Below are 13,882 nucleotides of genomic sequence, written 5' to 3'. Positions count from 1 at the left end.
TCATCACCGTGGCTCCAGTGAACTGGCTTACTCCTCCGCCTGGCAAGACGCTTGTGCCAGAGAATCTCAAGCAAAAGGTTCTTCTATGGGGGCACTCCTCCAAACTGGCCGGCCATGCCGGAACTAAGAAGACCCTTGATCTTATCAAACGTCACTACTGGTGGCCCTCACTTCGCCAAGATGTACTCGATTTTGTGGCTTCTTGTCCATCCTGTGCAAAGAACAAGGTACCACGGAGATCTCCGTCTGGCTTGTTGCTTCCGTTGCCTGTCCCTACGGTTCCTTGGGAGAACATCGCCATGGATTTCATCACCGACCTACCCTGCTCTGCGGGCTGCTCAGTCATTCTGGTGGTGGTGGATCGTTTTTCCAAGATGGCTCACTTCATCCCTCTGCCCGGTCTTCCTTCTGCGCCGGAGCTGGCCGAGATCTTCATTCATCAAGTCTTCAGGCTTCATGGACTACCTCGACGCATTGTGTCTGACCGAGGGGTTCAGTTTACCTCCAAGTTCTGGCGTTCGCTTTGTAAGCTTATGAACGTTTCCCTCGACTTCTCCTCGGCCTACCATCCACAGTCCAACGGACAAGTAGAGCGTACCAACCAGACGCTTACGGGATACTTACGCCACTTCTCTAACGCCCACCAGAACGATTGGGTCAGCTTACTCCCCTGGGCAGAGTTCGCTTATAACAACCATGCTGGTGAGTCTTCGGCCAAGTCTCCGTTTTTCATTGTTTTTGGCAGACATCCTGGTGTCCCTCTTCCGATAACCCCTGCCTCTGAGGTACCCGCGGCCAATGCCTTGTCCTCGGAATTTTCTAAGATTTGGGCTGAGACCAACACATCACTCAAGAGATCCGCTGATCAGATGAAGAACTATGCAGACAAAAAGAGGTTGGATTCTCCTCCGTATCGTGTTGGCGACAAGGTCTGGCTCTCCTCCAAATTCGTCCGACTAAAACTGCCCTCCTACAAGTTGGGTCCACACTACATCGGTCCGTTTGAAATTCTGGGACGTATTAACGAAGTTGCCTACAAATTGAGGTTGCCTGCTTCGCTCCGGATCCCAAACACCTTTCACGTCTCTCTCCTGAAGCCTGTGGTGCTGAATCGTTTCCATTCCTCGCTTGATCTTGGTCCTCAGCCGGTGGGTGCCGACAACGTTTTTGAAGTGCAGGACATCCTCGCTGTGAAAAGGGTTAGAGGTAGGACTTTCTTTCTCGTTGATTGGAAGGGCTTTGGTCCTGAGGAGAGATCCTGGGAGCCTCGGGAGAATATTAATGCTCCCCGTATCCTCAAGAGGTTTCTTGTTAATCTCCGGGGGGGGCGGCTTAGGGGAGGGGGTACTGTTACACCGCTCCGCCATACTCACCCGGCCTCCGCTCCCACGCCGCAGTCGCCCTCCGCTCCCACGCCGCAGCCTCTCTCCACCCGACGGCCGCGGCGGTCACCTGAGACAGACCCGCGACCGATGCCTTCCCTGCATGCTATGCGCATGCGCCATAGGCCGCGGCCGCGCCTCCTTCCTGCTTCTTATGCTCCGGCTCTGCCCTGACCCGGAAGCACATTTGGACCAATGGCTGACCAGACGGGGCCATATCAGGCCGCTTCCCCCTGAGGGAGGCGCCTGATCGTTGTGTTTCCTGACACTCTGGCCTCGCTCCATCGTGCACACTCTGCTCCTGCAGTTCCTGTCTCGGCTGCTCCTCACAGCAGCTTCTCAGTCCTGCTACCCGTGTTCCTGTCGTCCTACTCCAGTCCTGCCTTGTGTTCCTGCCGTCCTACTCCAGTCTCAGTCTTACTCCGGTCCATCCTGAGCCGCCCCTCTCGGTACCGGCTACCATGGTACTCGAACCCCTGGGCCTGCTCCTAACGGTCCCTGTATAGGGGTCGGTTCCACCTGGCAGCTCGCCCGGGGTCCCTCGGTGCCACGGTCCAGAGGGTCCACTCTCGGAGCTCCCGCTCCTGACCACCCACGCTAACAGATTGCAATATATTAAGAGGATAAAAACTTTGATATGAGGAGGAGGAGTGCTTCTTTAATGTCTTTCCCTGATTACTCAGAGAAGACCTTTCGCGTGTTACTCGATCTTGATAACTGCAACACTACAGAAACGAAACTGAAATCTGACCGTTATCCTGTACAATTTGGAGATATGAATGACATATTTCACATCATAATTTTTTTTACAGCACACAGTTTATGAAATTACAGTCAGGATTCAGCTTAATCAGGTGATGTCATAGACCTAATGGAAAAGAGAACAATTAGCTTGGTAGAAAGACAAAATGAGAAATTGTAAGTAAACAGTGCCATATAATATGATGATTGCAATATAACCCTCCATCAGGAACAATATTCGCACTAACTCGTAATGGAACAATGTGCCTGTCAAGCGCAGGCTAGAAAAATGCCTAGAATATCTAATTTTCTCAATTTCAGTGATCTAAAAGTGATCAGAGACCTTCATAGGGATGTAATAAAAGAGACTACACATTATCAGGTGCAAAACAAACCCATTTACTCAACATAAAAGTAATAACTTTGATATACACAAATTTCAAAACTCCTGAGAAGTACACTTTCATTTGTAAGAAAATCTGCCTTATTTATATGAAATATCCACAAACCTTTCTCTATCCATTCATAAAATAAGCTAAATAAACAATAGTAATGACTAAAAACATTACATACCAACCTTATAAAGTGTGATGTGTTCGGGACCAATGAGCCTGAGAAGCCAGCACAGCTATATCTTCCTTCCTGAAGTGCTGCAGACCAACTGTGGTATCAGGTTTCACACAGCAGCTAGAGCCAGGAGACTATCTAGAGGGAGGGGGTTTCCTGAAAATCTGGCGAGAAGGGAGAAATGAAAGTAGAAGAGCTGCGCCTGTCAGATCCATTGTTCCTGAAGGAGGGTTAATAGGAGGATAACACCATTGATAGGTGGAGGAAGAGGAGGAGGAGGAGTGCTTCTTTATTGTCTTTTTCTGATTGCTCATTTGGATTGGGACTTTGGTTTCTGTGTTTTATGAAGTTTTGTTTTAGCCATATAGTAAGCAGATATCAGATAATTAGTACTATTGGAAAGGAGTTGAAGACTAGATTTTATGCAATGTGAGATCTTGCAAAATTGTAAATTATATGTACGGTATTTTAAAAAAAGAAAGCACGTGTTTCTACCCCGCTTCGAACCAGGGACCTTTCGCGTGTTAGGCAAACGTGATAACCACTACACTACAGAAACTCAGCTGTTATATGTTGTTTATTCTGTAAAATTCGGAGGTATCAGTGTCACATTCCAAATTGTAAAAGTGTTTTTTTCAATACATGGAGTTTATGTAATTCCAATTAGTCCTTATAAATGGTTGTGATGATTTCTCTGATGTCCAAAGCTGTTTTTAGTGCAGCAAGAGCACATTATGGATGGTTGTAAGGATGTGATAAAAAGCCGGTAAATGACTGGAAAACATTACTGCTTATATTTCAGCATCAGATTTTAGAGACATGCACACAATAACAATAAGACTAGGAAATTTAGAGTTAGGATTTCTGTGATAGTTTTATTCTGTTTCCTTGTCAATCATTTTAGTAATAACAATTACATACCTCCCAACTTTTGAAGAAGGGAAAGAAGGACAAAGGATGCGGCGTGTGCAGTGCACCGCTGCCAATGTTAGGCCACGCCCAACCACACCCATTTCACAACTAGTCACACCCATGTCCACGCCCCACCGCACCCATTTAGCACTGCTGATCACACTGACTGGTATTGAGGGCACAGTGGCTTGCATTATAGGCACAGTGGTTGGTACTGTGGGCACACTGACTGGTACTGAGGAAAAGAAAGAAAGAAAACAGAGTGAGAGAAAAAATAGAACAGAGAGAGAGAAAGAAAGGAGAGCGAGAGAGAAAGAACACAGAGAGAAAGAGCAGAGAGAGAAAGAAAGAACAGAGAGCAAAACAAAAGAACAGAGAGAGAAAGAAAGCAGGGAAAGAAAGAACAGAGCGAAAGAAAGATCAGCGAGAGAGCAAAAGAAAGGGGAAAGACAGAATGGAGAAAAATAAAGAGGGGAAAGAAAGAACAGAGAAAAAGAAAGAAAAAGAGAAAGAAAGAGGGGACAGAAAAAAGAACAGAGAGAGGGAGAAAGAAAGAACAGAGAGAAAGACAGAGGGGAAAGAGCAGAGAGAGAACAGACAGAAAGAAAGAACAGAGAGAAAAATAAAGAACAGACAGAGAAAGAGAAAGGGAGAACAGAGCGAGAGAAAGAAAGAGGGGAAAGAAATAACAGAGAGAAAGAAAGAAAGAGGGGAAAGAAAAAAGAAAAGACAGAGAGAGAGAGAAAGAAAGAACAGAGAGAGAGAGAAAGAAAGAGGGGAAAAAGAACAGAGGGAGAGAAAGAAAGAGGGGAAAGAAAGAACAGAGGGAAAAAGAAAGAACACTCCTGTGTCCGTGTGAAAAGCACGCTTTGTATGCCTCTTACAAACTTGGCTCTGTTCCGTACATCCTGTACACACATGGCTCCACTCCGTATACACACGGCTCCGCTCCGCATTCCCCATACACATGCGGCTTTGCTCCATACACCTCGTACACGCACGGCTCAGCTCCATACAACTCGTACACACGTGGCTCAGCTCCGTACACCTCGTACACGCACGGCTTAGCTCCATACATCTCGTACACGCACGGCTCAGCTCCGTACACCTCATACATGCACGGCTCAGCTCCGTACACCTTGTACACGTACGGCTCTGCTCTGTACACCTCGTACATACGCGGCTCCGCTCCATACACATACAGCTCCGCTTCGTACACACACGGCTCAGCTTCCCACACCTCGTACACACGCGGCTCCGGTCCGTACACATGTGGCTCCGCTCCGCATGCCTCGTACACATGTGGCTCCACTACGCACACCTCATACACACATGGCTCCCCTCTGTACACCTCATACACACACGGCTGTGCTCCCTTCACCTCATACACATGTGGCTCAGCTCCGTACACCTCGTACACATGTGGCTCCGCTCCGCATACCTCATACACACATGGCTACGTACACCTCGTACACATGCTGCTCCACTCCATACACCTCATACATGCGCGGCTCCGCTCCACACACCTCGTACACACACAGCTCCGCTCCATACACCTCGTACACATGCGGCTCTGCTCTGTACACCTCGTACATGCGTAACTCTGCTATGTACACCTCGAACACACACAGCTCTGCTACATCCACACAGTAAGGGTGTGTGCACACGTTGCGGATTCTGCTGCAGATTTGTCAAAATCTGCAGATAAATCCGCAGGTCCAATGATTTACAGCGGATTAGACAGCGGTTTTCCCCTGTGGTTTGACACCTGTCATGGAGCAGGTGCAAAACCGCTGTGGAATCCGCACAAAGAATTGACATGCTGGGGATTTAAATCCGCAGCAAATCCGCAAGGAAAAATCTGCAACATCTGCACTGCATTTTCCATTTTAGATTGACTAAAATGGCACTGTACAATGCAGCAGAATCCGCAGCGTGTGCACACACCCTTAACCCCTCCTGACCCCACACAGAAACTTCACCTCATCCAGCACATGACAACCAGCACAGCAGAGTCCTGCAGACACAGAGGCCCCTGATAATGTGACTCCTGACTCCTCCCCTCCTGTGACCTCATGACAGGTCCTGTGCACACAGCCACAGAACAGCCCAGCCACATCATTGCAGGCTGTGGGGGGTCTCTGAGAGGGCGAGGATGGGGTGCATGGGGGGGTGGTGGCTAAGTGCAATGCGGGAAAAATAGCGTCCGGGCGGCACGCGGATGGGGAGTGTCAAAAACGGGACTGTCCTGCGAGAATCGGGAACTATGTAATAATCTTAAAATAATAATAATCCTGAATTTTCATGTGAGCTTAGCCTTAGTCATTCATATGTATTGTATCATATATATTTAAGAAACTGAATGAAAATATATAGGAAATATATAGGATAAAAAAAGGAATATGGGAAAATATAGGATATATATTTTATATAGATATATAGGATGTATATAGGAAAAAAAAGTAGATTTTTATATATAGGAAAAAAAGCAGAACTTCCCTGACCGGGAATCGAACCCAGGCCGCGGCGGTGAGAGCGCCGAATCCTAACCACTAGACCACCAGGGAAGCTGAGTGCATGGTTGTAGACACATTCTATTCTCATCTGCAAAGTAATGGAAAACCTACACCATATACCCTACTTACTGCTCAAAGATGCCAGATATAGTCTCGTACTCTGCAGTACAGACCAGGCTCGGACTGGCCCATAGGGTAACAGGGGAATCCCCCGGTGGGCCCCTGTGCAGATCTGGGCCCCCATCCCCACTGTATGGGCAGTACTTGGCATAATTCACTTGATTTACTCTGTACAGAAAAAAGCAGCTTCACATCATTCATTAACCAAACTACGTGGCTTATTATTATTTAGCAATATAGGTACATTTGTGAATGAGGGTAGTGTAATATTTGTATGCAGGTGAAAAGTGGGCCCCTCAAAGTCAATGTTACTGGTGGGCCCTTGGCACCCCAGTCCGACACTGGTACAGACTGCAGTATATCTCTGTATAAGTTTTGCCACTGGTGTTCATTTTCATGTATTAGGAGGGGGAAATAGCCACACCCTGTCCCATCCATGCTCCGTCCATTTCAGAGAAGTTGTAAAAGACGTTTGAAAATGACAAAAATAGCAAAAGTTTTGCACAACTTCTTAGCGGCACTACAATTTATATTGGTTGACACCTGAATTCTGGTCTAAACACCTTGTTGGATTGGCCCCTAAATGTTTTCATAGTATTGACTTTTCACTTTTGAAGCTAATGCTTTTTAAAAAGGCCTGAAGGCTATGTGCACACATTGCGAATTTTGAAGTGATTTCTCAGCGTTTTTAGATACGCGGAATTGCATCAAATCCGCAGTGTAGTACACTACCAATGTAAGTCAAGGTGAAATTGAGATTTGTTGTGCACATGCTGCGGAAAATACACACGGATTTGCAGCATTTTATGTTCCACAGCATGTAAATTCTTTTTGCGGATCTGCATCGTTTCTGCACCCATTGACTTCCATTGAGTCAGGCAAATCCGCAGAAAAAATGCAAGTGTAAAAAGATCTGTGGTTTTGCTCCAGATGTGGGTGCGAGAAATGCTGCAGATCGGAAGGAGGAAAAGTGTGTGGACGGAGTGTGGGTGCAGACTGTGCGTGTCCGTCTGCGTGTATGTGTGTGCGTGTGTCCTTGTGTATGTGCTGGTGTGTACGTGTCTATGTAGGCAGCCATTGTCAAATGGGACTACTGCTCCCATTCGGCTTTGAATGCTGTCACATATGACAGTGACAGCATTAGCCAATGATGGGACAGTGTGTTCAATTGTAAAAAAAAAAACCTCAAAAGCATACAGTACAGACAGTACACACAACATATAACAGAGTAGATACTCACCAATCACATAGTCCCCGACGCCCTCGATCTCCTCTAATAAAAATAAAATAAACCATCTTATACATACCTTTCAGGTGAAGTCCAGTTAATAAGGAGTGTCCCATGACAATCTCCCATGTAGAACAGTGACATCAGGCGATGTCAGTGTTCTACAGGGCCTCCCGGGATGCACTGACAGGCGGAGGTAACATCACCCGATGTCACTGTTCTACAGGGGAGATCATCATGGGACGCTCATTATTAAATAGACTACATCGGACAGGAAGTATTTGTGTTTGTTTATTTTTTTTGCAGGAGATCGATGGCATCGCATGGATTCTGCGCATAATAAAGATCGCAAACTATGTGTGGTGTTTTATTTCATTAAAATACTTTTTTCTGGCTGTGTTTTTTTAACACATTGCCAACTATACGATTAGTAATGGATAGGCATCTTATTGACGCCTGTCCATTACTAACCGGGCTTGATGTGACCTTACAATACAAAGGTGACATAAACCCCCTATTACCCCATATCCCACCGCTACAGGGCTGTGGGAAGAGAGAGGCTAAGTGCTGGAATTGGCACATCTTAGAGATGTGCCATTTCTGGGGTGGCTGTGAGCTGGTGTTTGTAGCCAGGGGGCCAATATCCATGGCCCCTTCCTAAGCTATGAATACCAGCCCGCAGCTGTGTGCATAGCCTTTCTGTCTATTAATTATAGAGGGACCCCACTTTATTTTTGGGGAGTCATCCCCCTATTTTAATAGCCAGTAAAGGCTAAATATACAGCCACGGGGCTGATATTCATAGCCTGGGAAGATCTATGGGTATTATCTGCTTCCCAGGCTATAAACATCGCCCCCCAGTCACTGACTTTCCCTGTCTGGTGCAGAAAATTATGCGGGAGCCCACGCCATTTTTTCCCCCCTTTTTTAAAATTAAACATATTGATCATTACTAAACATCGGCCTTGGTATTATATATCTATCTATCTGTAGATATACCTATCTATAGATAGATATATCTATGGTGTGGTACAGTAAGGCTGCGTTCACATGTAGCGTTTTTTTCGCGTTTCCGCGGCGGTATTTACCGCTCGATTTTGCAGCGAAAAAAGTGAAAAATAAGCATTCCATACAATCCTATGGGATTCCGCTAAGCTGTGCTAATGCTGCGGTTTTTCCGCTGTGAAATCGCATCACGGAAAAAGCAGCATGCTCATTAATTTTGCGGAATCGTGGCAATTCCGCCCACATAGAGTTGTATGGGATCGCTTAAAATCCGCTTTTTTTTTTTAAGTTTTGGCTGATTTGAAGCAGTAAAAACCGCATGCGGACAGGAAATGACATCAAGGACATCCCATCATGCCATGCAAGGACCATCCCTTTATCCAGGAAGAAGGAAATCCCATAATCCTTTCCGTCTTCCTGGATCATGGCTGGCGCTGCAGGCATGGAGTGGTATGACCGGATTGAGCTGGATGCCCCTTTATGATAAGTGTGGTAAGTGTGTCTGTGTGTGTGTGTATGTGTGTCCGTTGTGTGCAGTGTATATGGCGTGCATGTGGTGTATGGGGCGTCTGTGTCTGCTGCTGGCATAGGCCGATGGGACTAGTAGTCCTATGTCTGTTCCCATACAATAATGTCAGTAGTCTCAGCGCAATGGGAGCAGTATTTCCCATCGAGCTGTTCCTGCTGTGAAAATTTTTTTTTACATTTTTTACCCCCCCGTCAAGTCCCGCCAATATATTACTTTAGGCCCCCCACTATTATTTTCATAAAAGCGCATTTTTATGCCAGTTTTCCCCACATATATCCTTTTTTTCCACCCACAACCCCCCTTTCCATTCCTAATTTTTTTTTTTTGGAAGTCCAATAATTTTTTTTCATTGGTGGCCAGTGGTTACCTGTGGAAAAAAATTATAATTACCTGTCCCCGACGTCGCCACCTAAAAAAAAAAATAATAAAAAACCCATACTCACCTACACAGCTAATTCCCCGAAGACCATGCTCAACCTAAAAAAAATATAAAAAAATCAAACCACAAAAATACCTACCCTCCGCAGCATCCCATAAAAACGATTGTCCCACGAAGATCTAAAGTTTATAGCAGCCACATATCATGTGGCCGCTCTAAACCACCGATGCCGCTACAATGAATGGGGCCGTAAAGCGCCCCGGTTCATTGTTTACCGACTTCACACGAAGTCAGCTCGCGCTGCTTGGGTGAACTCGGGTGGTGCGGTCTGCACATGCGCAGACTCCCAGGCTGTCCTGAGGTGAACTCAGGAGCGTGGGAAAAATTCTCACACTCCTGTGCTGATCTCAGTTCAGCTAGGGAGGCTGTTTTTTTTTTTTAACACTTCAAACTTTGGATTGGATGCACAATAAAAGGTGGTCAAAAACTTTATTGTCTTTATTTCAATAAAAAAATTTAAAATTGTGAAACTAGCCTTAGGCATGTGCATAGGGTTATGTCGAGTGGTAGGGCTAGGGTTAGTCCTATTATAATGTTGAGGGTTATGCTTAGGACTTGGGTTAGGTGGAGTGTTAGGCAAAGCATTAGGCCAAGGTTTTCCCTTAGGCGTAGATTTAGACATGGTTATTGTTTAATGTATATTGTTAGGCCAGGGGTCATGCAGAGGGTGTTGGGTTTGGCATTGGCTTAGGCCTAGGGTCATTTTGAGGGTTAGGCTTTGGCCTAGGGTTAGGTATAGTTTAAGACAAAGGGTTAGGCCAAGGTTTACCATTAGGCCTAGGGTTATGCATGGTCATTGTTTTATGCATATTGTTAGGCCTGGTGTCAGGAATAGGGTGTTGTGTTTGCCATTGGGTTAGGCCTAGGGTCATGTCGAGGATTAGGCTTTGGTCTAGGGTTATGCTTGGGCCTACGGTTGGGTATAATGTGATGAAAAGGGATAGGCTTTGGGTTATGCATCAGGTATAGTGACATCAGTGACTATAAATATGAAACATGGTGCCTGATCTCAGTACCAGCTAATTTGGCGTTCAAATAGTAACACGGTGCTCAATTGGTGACGGAGATAATGTTGAAAGAGCCATGTAGGGTTGCTTTTGTTTTTTGCGCAATTAAAGGTCTACCAGGATTCCAACATATCTACATTGGTTTGGTGGGTGTGTTTCAGTGTGGATGTATATATTACACACGTGTGGACAAAATTATAGAGACAAAACTGACTTTTTTATTCCGATTATTTTAAAATAACAGGTATTAACATGGATTATTCACTTTGTAGATAGAGAAACATCCTGAAGTATGGGACCACGCCAGCGAGGAATACAAGGGATCGTACAAAAAAAGGGATGCGTGGCCAGCGATTGTGACCGAAATCTATCCGCAGTGGCCTGACCTGCCAAAAGTGGGAAAAAAACTGATTTGTAAGTAATTATTATGAGTACTAATTTGAAAATTTGGACTGTAATTTTTTAAAATACATGAATGTTGGTATTTGATTTCATTGCAGTGGATGATGTCAAAAAGCGATGGCGCTCCATCACAGACAGGCTCGTCAAGTCACTGAAGCCCGCAAGTGGTAGCTCACCTCCTAGAAACAAGGTTCCATATGCAGACCAGCTGCAGTTTATTTTAAGCAGCAGGAATTTGCAGAGGTAAATCGAGGTTTGATTAGTGCGGTCTGGCTAACGTCACGATATGGGATATTTGTGGTAGTTGCCCGGTGGCTCTACCTGACGACTGGACATTGTTTGATATTTGGGATAGTATGCCGTATCTTTGTCTGATGTGATGATGTTGAATAATTTTAGGGTTGTAGTAGGGCGGTGTGACTCTTTGACGGGACGAAGGGGGAATATTATAGTGATTGTGGGTATGCGGAAGTCTACACTCCGCTTAATAGATATAGATAGATTAATTCTAAGTTTTTTAATAAAAAACAAAAATAAAATTGCTATGCTCGTGCAGCGCAGGCCTTGCTATCCATTATAAAATAACGTATATACTCTGTCCCCCCTAATTGGGGCACAAAAAATTGGCAAAACTTAGTGACTCGCATATTAGCCTAGGGCGGAAAATACAGCAGCTAAAGTTTAATTTTGAAGATAAAAATTAAAAGTTAACATAATTGAGAAAGCTGTTGGTGAACTGTTTTTGAATATCAATATTGATTCAGGAGCCCCATATAATGCTCCATACAGTTCAAGATGTCCCCATAACATGCTCCATACGAAAAACAGCCCATATAATTCTGCACAAAGGTTAATGGCCCCATAAGATGCTAAAGATAATAATATGCCCCATATAATGATCCTTTATGGTTATGGCTCCATAACATGCTCCATAGATTATTCCCCAATATGCTTGTCCAAAGAATATGTCCCCATATGCTGCTCCATATATTATATCACTCGTTTATAAGCAGAGAGGGGGAATTTAAGCTAAAAAAAATGGCCTTAAAATCTCGGCTCACACCCGAGTATATACGGTATATCTATATTTTTTTTTTGTTAGTTATAAACTTTGTAACATTAGCTTTTTGTAACAGTCATTTGTTCTTCCTTCTACAGGACGATGGAAATGTAAGGTCCGGCACGTCAACAGCCCCTGGACAAAACAGCCCGGAACATGGTCTGGCAGAGGAGGTCCAGGACTTTGAAATGTCTTCATCTCCAGCTTCTCCGGACGACAGGCCCTCTTCAGCTATGTCATCAATAGCATCCGAAGCTACTTCTTCAGCTTCTTATTTGGATAACAGTCTGACCTCTGATGTGGGATTGGCGTCTGGCTCCACGTCTGCTGCTCCTGCATCTGCCGCTGCCAGTAGCCCTGCTGGTGGTGTGTCAAGGCGCACTTGGATGCGGGCAGGTTCTGGCCGTTCCGTGGCATCGACAAGGGCGGTACCCAAAAAGTGACAAGGACTGAGACTTCGACTAGTGCAATTGAACAACTCACTAGTCGAACCCTCAGTCTTATTGATAATTCAAGACATCAGGATGAAATCGACACTTTTGGTTTAAACATAGCCGGCCGCCTGAGGTCCATGCCACGGGACCGTCGGAATCTAACAATGTTAGCAGTAAATTTTATTATAATGTCAATTGACATCCCATCCAATCTTCCACCATCAAATGAAATAATCATGGGGATTCTCACACATCTTCCTTACCCGACTTATGTAATTATCGACTTTACGTTTTCCTAAGTACAAGGTATCCGCCGACTTGGAGTAACCCTTGACTCTGCCCTGTCTTTTGAAACGCACATCCAAGCTTTCGCCACCTCCTGTCGCATACAGTGTTACAATATTTGCAGAAACCGTCACTTCCTTGAACCTTGTTCTACAAAAAGGCTTGTGAAAGCCCTCTTCATCTCTCGCCTACACTATTTAAACATATTTCCCTGTGGACTCCCTGATAAAACCCTTGCACCTCTCCACTCCATCATTACTAACTGTGCCGCCAGAGTATTCGTCTCTTTCTGCGATACTCCTCCGCTTCTCCCCTCTGCAAATCTCTTCCCTGGCTCCTATACTATCAACGTATCAAATTAAATTTAATACTACTGACCTACAAGGCCATCTACTACTGACCTACAAGGCCATCTACAACCTGTCTCCTCCCTATGTATTGGGAAAAATCGCACAATACCTTCACCTAAACGTAATTTCCGGTCCGCTCAAGACCTCCTTGTCTCCTACACACTGCCTCCAAGACTTATCCTGAATATCCCCCATCATCTGGTATTCTGTGCACCAACACGTCAAACTATCAACCACAATCGGATCCTTCAAACAGAATCATGAAAATAATTGGCTAATGAAAGCTTAGAGCCTGCAATGATCCACGCTGCCTCCTCACCACTCTTGGAGCTACCAGCTCAACCAACACCAGAGCTGCTGTGACACCCCAACCTACTGTCTCCTTTGTTTACTGTAAGTGATATCTGTAATTGGTATGTTAGCCCTTCTCAAGTACCGCACCATGGAATATATGGTGCAATTTTAAAAAATAATAAAAATATCGTGAAAATGGAGTCTAGTGGGTAATGGTGGTATGGAAGTAATCGATGTTCACACAATAATTGAGACCAGATTGTTACTGTTGAACAACCAAAAATTTTATAAATTTTTTCACTTTTGTCAAAAAATTTTTAGGAACAAGGAAATTGTTTGCTTGGGATTACTCATCATTTCTTCTCTGCGGAGTCACAGCTGTCTGAATTAGTTTCAGTTGAAAACTTGGGTCAGGGAAGGCTTTCAAACTCGGGTGTGCGTGTGAGAGAAAAAATGTGGGCTCCCGCATTGACAAATTACCGCGGGAGCCCACACATTTTTTTTACAACGAATTAACCCCTTATATTAACACCTACACCTCCCAAATTTTAAACATCAGCCCTCATCTAATTACTAATGAAAGACATACAAAAAAAACCATGAAATGAAAT

General features: G+C 44.9%; 1 long non-coding RNA gene and 1 other non-coding gene across 2 annotated transcripts; one reads left to right on the top strand and one right to left on the bottom strand.

The window, feature by feature from the left end:
• Nucleotides 1–6,097: 6,097 nt before the first annotated feature.
• TRNAE-CUC (transfer RNA glutamic acid (anticodon CUC)) lies at nt 6,098–6,169 on the bottom strand. The gene has a single exon. It is a non-coding gene; the product is annotated as a tRNA-Glu (tRNA).
• Nucleotides 6,170–10,722: 4,553 nt separating this feature from the next.
• Nucleotides 10,723–13,471, top strand: LOC141059508 (uncharacterized). The gene is made up of 3 exons (XR_012222561.1): nt 10,723–10,860; nt 10,947–11,091; nt 12,007–13,471. It is a non-coding gene; the product is annotated as an uncharacterized lncRNA (long non-coding RNA).
• Nucleotides 13,472–13,882: the final 411 nt, after the last annotated feature.

Source organism: Dendrobates tinctorius, unplaced genomic scaffold (assembly GCF_039654945.1).
Source record: "Dendrobates tinctorius isolate UK_male_01 unplaced genomic scaffold, ASM3965494v1 ptg000228l, whole genome shotgun sequence".
Lineage (NCBI taxonomy): Eukaryota > Metazoa > Chordata > Amphibia > Anura > Dendrobatidae > Dendrobates > Dendrobates tinctorius.
Note: the sequence above shows the minus strand (reverse complement) of the source record. Positions and strands in the feature narration are given on the sequence as shown.